Raw genomic sequence first — 8447 nt, forward strand, 5'->3', positions numbered from 1 at the left:
CTCCTTGACTACCTTTTTTGGTTTCTCGAATTTTGGTTTTCAGATCATAAATCTGAGCCGAATTTCCCAAATCAGAATAGGTCTCGGTGACAGCATCCCACAAATCCTTTGCTGTTGGAAGAAACAAGTAAGTTTGACCTATCTCAGGTTCCATTAAATTCACTAACCATGACATGATCATTGAGTTGTCAGCATCCCAAGTTGGAAACTTTGGGTCTTCTTCAGTTGGTTCTTTAATTGAACCAGTAAAGTAACCAATCTTCCATTTACCTCTGATAAACATCTTCACAGATTGGAACCACTAAAGAAAAGTTTGACCATTCAATTTATGGGTTGTGATATGAAGGATGGACTATCATTAGAAACATAACTTGATGGTTGTAGATGCCGTTGCGACTGCTCTGAAGATAACTCAGAAGTTCTTGCTTGCTATTCTTTGACATTGGTATTCAAATAGAATTGATAACTAAACCCAAGAATCAAAGAGCGGCTCTGATACCATGAGAAAATTATTGAAGAAATATGTATCTCATTTTCTTATTTTTACAATAGGATTACATAATACATATATATAGATTCTAAACTACGTAACGTACAAGAGTAGGAAAGTAAACAACTAACTGCAGACCAAGAAATAAGGAAACAAACTCTATCTAAAAATTAAAATTCTATCCTTATCTTTTTTCCTTAAAAATAGGATAGAAACCAAGTGACTTTTCCACACATGTCAACCTCAAGAAGTTTCAACTGAGCTGCAATATCCTTCATCTGCATGATGTGCTCACATATGCCTCTGACGCCGACGACCTTTATAGGTGAAAGCTTCATTATTAGGGTGCTGGCTAGTGCCTTATCTGAGGTTATAAATTGCACATCAATAGCCTTCAGTAATGCCCAGACAACATTATGCTGATTAACTAAACCATGAGTAACAACATAGATTTTAGTCATTATTGATGTGAATCCCACAATGAAACTTTGAAACCCACACTTAATTTGTAGTTTCAACTTCCCAAGAAAGTTCTAACAGATTTATGACAAATAAAATTGAAACGACCCGCCCCGCAACCTCCCCCAGGGCGAGTCTATCTAAACTCGTAAAATCGAATTAATAACAATTCTATAAAAATTTCGGCAGAGTCTCCCTTATAAATAAAACATATCCAACCCTGCAATTGACAAAATAACACTCCCGAAATAATTTAATAACCAAACATCCTCCATAACCAACTTCTCAAACCAACTTCTCAAATATCACCAAAATCATCCGAATATTAAAATACAACGATTATCCTTAATAACATAAAATAATAACACAAATTTCGAATATAATAATAAAATCCACGACTTCTAGCACCATCACGTGACCACAATATCAAACTAACGTTCACTACTGGGTTGACTGATGTACCTGTAAATCTCCTGTGGGGGGAAAAATATAATAAAAGAGGGGTGAGTATAAAACTCAGTGAGCTCAGTGAGTGGATAGTAGGTGCTGATACTTTAATAAATTATTCAAAATCATTTAATCTTTCTCAAATCTTTTCTTAAATCAATTTCAATTTCGTAAATCAATTCTCAAATCAATTTCTCAAAATATCATAAACTCATTTAATTCAAATTGAATAACTACAATAATAAATCTGCATAAAATCGATGGAATCACCATACTCATATTAAATACTGAATACTAAAAACTGTCATCAAACAAGTACCCAAGGGATAATCTGATCATATCCGGGCTACAACGGCCAGGCAATAACGCACTATCTGGGTAACGTCACGCCCCGGAGCCACAACGGATAGATGGGGACGATCTCATCTCATATCTCATATCTCTTATCTCATATATCTGTACTGTGCATGCATAAGCCCCCAAAAGGCAAAAGCGCCCGAACACACGGCCCAAAGCCTCTATGTGTGTCCCGACGGGCCCCAAAGGCCTCTATCTCATCTTATCTGTATCTCTTTTCTGTATCTCTTTTTATCTGTATCTCTGTATCTGGAGGGAAGGGTACTGTCTAATGATTTCAAAACTGATAGTAAACATATGATCCCATCTGAAATCTCATTTTCTTTCTATTCAACATATCTCAAGTCTGCTCAATTCTAATATCATGCTTTTACTCAAAAACGCTAATAAAATCATAAATCGAACTCATTCTCAATTATAATAAATATCAACACATAAATAAAAGTCAATTCGCTGGAAAATCATTAAATCAACGCATTAAACATTTATTTCTCAAACATACTGTACTATATAAGAAAATCAGCATATACTATGAAAATAGGTTTTGTATATTCCACTCACAGTGATGATGTCTAGACTCAGTATCAACAACGTCCGCGGGTAGATTCTCGTTCGCGGATGCGGATCCTCCTAATCACGGAAAACACCATAATTATTCTCCGTAAAAACCAATTAATATAATAAATCTCGAAACAAATATCTATTAACGATAAACTAGTCCCGCATGTATAAAATTACCAAAATGCCCCTATAGGCCAAAATTACCAAAATACCCCAACATCAATATTTTACCAACTTATCCTCAAACTTCATGATTTTACCAAATTATCCTCATATTCGTTAATACCCATATTGTCCTCAATTCAGATTACATAAATTAATCACATTGTCCGAAATTACGAAATTACCCTCAGGGCATAAAATTACCGAAATGTCCACTGATTACATAAAATTACAAATTCACCCCAAAGTTTCATGAATTTACCGAATTGCCCCTGCCGGTCAACGGTGACCGGACTTCAGTCAACGATGACGGGGAGCTTAGGTCTGCTAGTTCCGGCCTCGATGAATCCAACGGTGGTGGCAGTGAGTCGCCACGCGCGCTACCGGCGGCGGATCGAAGTTCCAAAGTTCCGCAAATTTTCGGAGATCATTCGGCGAGTTCCGGGCGTCCCCGGCGGTCGTTGCTGGTCGGGAAATGTTGCTGGGGATGTGAGGAACCAGTTCCAAGTGGTGGCGCGTCACAACTCCGGCGGGATCAACGGCAACGAAAACGGGTCGAAGCCGCGACTTTTCGAGCTCGATCACCGGCGTTCTGGCCAGTTTCCGGCGACGATAACAGCAGGGATACGATGGTCTGCTTCCAAGCTTCAGATCGGTACCAAGCACGGCCGGTAAAGTGGCTGGAGTTGGGAGAAATCGTTGGGTCAATCCGCGGGTTACTGGGTCGGGTTCTCGGGTCAACGGGTCTGACTTCTCTCTCTATCTGTCTCTCTCTTCTCGGGTTCTTTCTCTCTAAAATGGAAAACCCGTTTCCCTCTTTCCAGTTATACAATTCTGCCCCTTTTTTTTTTTTTTTTTTTTTTTTTTTTTTTAAGCTTAATACAAATTAAGCGAATTTCAGACCCGTTACGAAAATAAAATCCGACCATCGGCGCGTATAATCGAGCTCAATTTATCCCAATTAAACTATAGTGACGAAATTAAAAATTAATAGAGAAGAGGAAAATAAAAATCAGCACTTTATTAAGAAAGTCCAAGTGCGTATATTACAATCCTCCCCCCTTATAAAAATTTCGTCCCCGAAATTTACACATTTGTTGAGAACATGTGAGGGTATTGAGCTCGCATTAAGTCTTCGCGTTCCCAAGTCGCTTCTTCTCTTGTGTGATTCCTCCACAACACTTTTACTAATGAAATAGTTCTTGAACGCAAGACTTGATGCTTCTGTTCTAGAATTTCCACGGGCTCTTCTTCATAACTCAAATCTTCTTTCAGCTCAATTGGTTGTCTCGACAACACATGACTAGGATCATACACATACTTCCGGAGCATCGAAACATGAAAGACATTGTGGATTCTAGATAACTCAGGTGTTAGAGCTAATCGGTATGCCAACGGACCAATACGCTCCACAATTTCATAAGGTCCAATGTATCGTGGACTCAACTTCCCACGCTTCCCAAAACGAAGTACCCCTTTCCAAGGAGATATCCGTATAAAAACCTTGTCACCCACTTCAAACTCAAGTTCTCGCCTACGCTTATCTGCATAGCTCTTTTGTCTGTTCTGGGCTGCCTTTAATCTTTCCCGAATAAGCTGTATCTTCTCACTAGTATTTTGAACCAATTCGGGACCAAAAAGTTTCTGCTCTCCAACCTCATCCCAACATACGGGAGTTCTGCATTTCCTGCCATACAAGGCCTCATAAGGTGCCATCTTAATGCTAGCTTGATAACTGTTATTGTAAGCAAACTCCATCAAGGGTAAATAAATGTCCCAACTACCCTTAAACTCCAAAATACAAGCTCGTAACATATCCTCCAGGGTCTGAATAGTACGCTCTGACTGACCATCAGTCTGTGGGTGAAAAGCTGTACTGAAATTCAACTTGGTGCCCATAGCCTTTTGCAAGCTTGTCCAGAACTTAGAAGTAAATCTGGAATCTCTATCTGAAATAATAGACACAGGTGCTCCGTGAAGTCGAACTATCTCTGCCACAAAAATATTCCCCAACTTGTCCATCGAATACGTGGTCTTGAATGGTAAAAAGTGAGTAGATTTGGTAAGTCGATCAACAACTACCCAAACACTATCATGACCACTCTGAGTACGTGGAAGTCCCGTTACAAAATCCATGGTAATGTGCTCCCATTTCCACTCAGGGATAGGAAGCGGCTGAGAAAACCCTGCAGGTCTCTGATGTTCAGCCTTAATCTGCTGACAAACTAAACACCGAGATACAAATTCAGCTATCTCTCTCTTCATACCTTGCCACCAATAATGATCTCTCAAGGTACGGTACATCTTCGTACTACCAGGATGCATAGCATAAGCTGAACAATGAGCTTCTTCCATGATCTCCTTTTTCAACTCTTTAATGTCGGGTACACAAAGTCGATTACCCATAACTAAAACGCCATCATCTCTCACCGCAAAATCAGTTCGTAAGTCTTTTTGCACATCCTCTTTCAACTTCAGTAACTGCAAATCCTGATCTTGCATCTGATGAACTTTATCAATCAAAGTCGGCCTCACTCGAAAATTAGCTATTAAAGCTCTGCAATTATCAACTTCCAATTCAACTCCCAAAGATCTCAACTCAATCAATAACGGCATGTATGTCCCTCGCAAGTGAGCTATAGAGCTAAAAGACTTCCTGCTTAGCGCATCAGCTACCACATTCGCTTTGCCCGGATGAAAATCAATGGTACAATCATAGTCTTTAATCAGCTCAATCCATCTTCTCTGTCTCAAATTCAACTCCTTCTGAGTAAACAAATACTTCAAGCTCTTGTGATCAGTAAAAATCTGACATGTTGCTCCATATAAGTAATGCCTCCATATCTTGAGTGCAAACACCACTGCTGCTAGCTCTAAATCATGAGTTGGGTAATTTTGTTCATGCTTCTTAAGTTGTCTTGAAGCATAAGCCACTACTTTCCCATACTGCATTAGCACACAACCCAATCCTTGCCTGGATGCATCACTGTATACTACAAACCCTTCATTACCCGATGGAAGTGTAAGAACTGGTGCTGAAGTAAGGCATGCCTTGAGTTCTTGAAAACCCTTTTCACAATCATCGTTCCACTGGAACTTAGCATTCTTTCTGGTTAACCTTGTCAGAGGAATAGCAATCTTGGAGAATCCTTCCACAAATCTCCGATAATAGCCAGCTAATCCAAGAAAACTTCGAACTTCAGTCACATTTGTAGGTCGTTCCCAATTTACAACTGCTTCGATCTTTTGAGGATCAACATAAATTCCTTCAGCTGATATCACATGGCCTAGAAATACTACTTTATCCAACCAGAACTCACACTTGCTGAACTTAGCGTACAATTGCTTTTGCCTTAAAGTCTGCAAAATAGTCCGCAAGTGTTCCTCATGTTCCTCCTGACTCCGAGAATACACCAAAATGTCGTCGATAAACACAATCACAAATCGATCCAGATAAGGGCGAAATACCCTATTCATAAGATCCATAAAAGCCGCTGGGGCATTAGTCAACCCAAATGGCATCACTAAAAACTCATAATGTCCATAACGAGTTCTAAATGCTGTTTTAGGAACATCGGCCTCTTTAATTCTAAGCTGATGATATCCCGAGCGCAAATCGATCTTAGAAAACACCTTTGCTCCCTGAAGTTGATCAAACAAGTCATCGATGCGCGGAAGTGGATATTTATTACGCACTGTAACTTTATTCAACTGCCTATAGTCAATGCAGAGTCTAAGAGTACCATCCTTTTTCTTAACAAACAACACCGGAGCTCCCCACGGAGATACACTAGGTCTAATAAACTCTTTATCCACCAATTCTTGCAGTTGAATCTTAAGTTCCTTTAATTCAGCTGGAGCCATCCTATATGGTGCTATAGATATAGGAGCCGTCCCAGGGACTAAATCAATAGAAAACTCAATCTCTCTATGAAGTGGCATCCCCGGAAGTTCATCTGGAAATACATCTGAAAACTCTTGGACTACTGGAATATCCTCCAATCTCAACTCCCGAACTCCAGTGGCTATTACATATGCCAGATAAGCTGAGCAACCTTTCCTTAGTAAGCGTCTTGCATCAATGGCCGATATGACACATGAGGGTAAAATTCTACGCTCACCACAAAATTTCACCTCAGTTTCTCTTGGTTTGTTGAACACAACTTCCTTTTTAAAACAATCCACTGTAGCATGGTGAGACGCAAGCCAATCCATGCCCAAAATGGCATCAAAATCTTGAATGTCTAGAATAATCAAATTCGCCTTAAATTCATGCTCGCCCAATCGAATCATGCTATCTTGATACACCTTTTCAGCAAGTAATGACCCTCCGGTAGGTGTACTAACAACTAAACCATAATCCAGCAATTCAGGCTCTCTCTCTAGATGCATACTAAATGTGCGAGAAACAAAAGAATGTGTGGATCCAGGATCAATAAGAATATGAGCATCATGACCAAAGATAGATAATGTACCCATAATAACTTCTGGTGTAGCATGAGCCTCCTGCTGTGTCAAGGCAAAAACTCGAGCCTGAGTACGAGGTCGACCAGGTTGACCTCTCTGACTTGGAAAAGTGGTCTGACTCCTCGATATAGAACCCCCTGTCTGCATACCCCTCTGACCCGGAACTGGTCCAACATGAGATTGATACTGTGGGGCTGCCCCTCGAGTAGAACTGTTACCCTGAGATAAAGTAGGGCAAAATCTCTTAATATGTCCAGGTTGTCCACATAAATAACACACATTGTCTCCGATACGGCATTGGCCCTGATGGTTCCTACCACACGTAGGGCAAGGAGTCTGTTGTATACTCCTACGGGGTCCTCCGCTATTCCTGTCATACTGCCCCTGAGTCCTAACATTACTCCCCACTGAAGGCTGCGCCGAACTGTAACTGGCGGTCTGTCTCTGATCTCCCCTGCTACTCATACTCTGATTCCTTTGCACACCAGCAGAGTAATTTGTATACGCGCCTCTCTTCGGTGGTCTGCTGCTCGAGCTACCTTCTGCCCAACTCTGGCTACGTTTCTGCTTCAGAGCCTGAACTCTACGTCCCTCAGAGATACTGTGCTCCACTCTCTTAGCTGCCTCAACTACCTCAATAAACTCAGTGTACCGTGATGCCGTCACAGTAGTACGAATCTCAAATCGGAGACCCTCCTCAAAACGCTTACATCTCTCCCTCTCATCACCAACTGCTGAAATGGCAAATCTAGACAAATCCAGAAATTTCTTCTCATACTCTTCCACTGACATAGCTCCTTGAACCAATCGAAGGAATTCACTCCGCTTAATATCCTGATACACAGCCGGAAAATAATGATCGTAGAATTCCTTACGAAAAATAGTCCATGTAAGCGCAGCATGGCCTTGGTATCGTCGCTCTACTGTTTGCCACCAATGATAAGCTTTATCCTCGAGCAGAAAAGTGGCAAATGAAAGTCTATCCTCCTCTGAGCATCTCATCACATCAAAGATACGTTCTAACTTGATAAGCCACGACTCTGCCTCAGGTGGATCACCTGAACCATTAAAACTCTTCGCCCCAAGACTTCGAACACGCTCAACAGTGTTCACTTGACCGACATGCGGCTGAGCCTGATTCTGAACCACTGTAGTCACAATCTGAGCTAATCTATCAATAGACTGCTCAATGTTCGGAGCATTTCCTGGTGCCTGTTGCACAACCTCGTGCGTCGAAGACTCAACTATTCCCTCGTCTACGGGAATATTTTCCCCCGCAGGTACATCTCCTGAAGTCAACCCAGCTACTAATCTAGTACGGCCACGACCACGGCCATGACCACGGCCACGGCCACGTCGACTGCTACGACGAATCATGATGGTGCCTACAAAATAGTAAATCCGACTTAATAATCAAAACTTATTCTATTTACGACCATAAAGTCTACAGAATCTAAAACCATGCTCTGATACCAACTGAAACGACCCGCCCCGCAACCTCCCC

At 41.1% G+C, this 8447-nt stretch overlaps 1 long non-coding RNA gene across 1 annotated transcript; it reads right to left on the bottom strand.

The window, feature by feature from the left end:
* Positions 1-1198: 1198 nt before the first annotated feature.
* LOC127902500 (uncharacterized) lies at positions 1199-3262 on the bottom strand. Its single transcript, XR_008054839.1, has 3 exons — positions 2739-3262; positions 2315-2383; positions 1199-1422 (listed from the first exon to the last, which is right to left on the bottom strand). It is a non-coding gene; the product is annotated as an uncharacterized LOC127902500 (long non-coding RNA).
* Positions 3263-8447: the final 5185 nt, after the last annotated feature.

Source organism: Citrus sinensis, chromosome 5 (assembly GCF_022201045.2).
Source record: "Citrus sinensis cultivar Valencia sweet orange chromosome 5, DVS_A1.0, whole genome shotgun sequence".
Taxonomy (NCBI): Eukaryota; Viridiplantae; Streptophyta; class Magnoliopsida; order Sapindales; family Rutaceae; genus Citrus; species Citrus sinensis.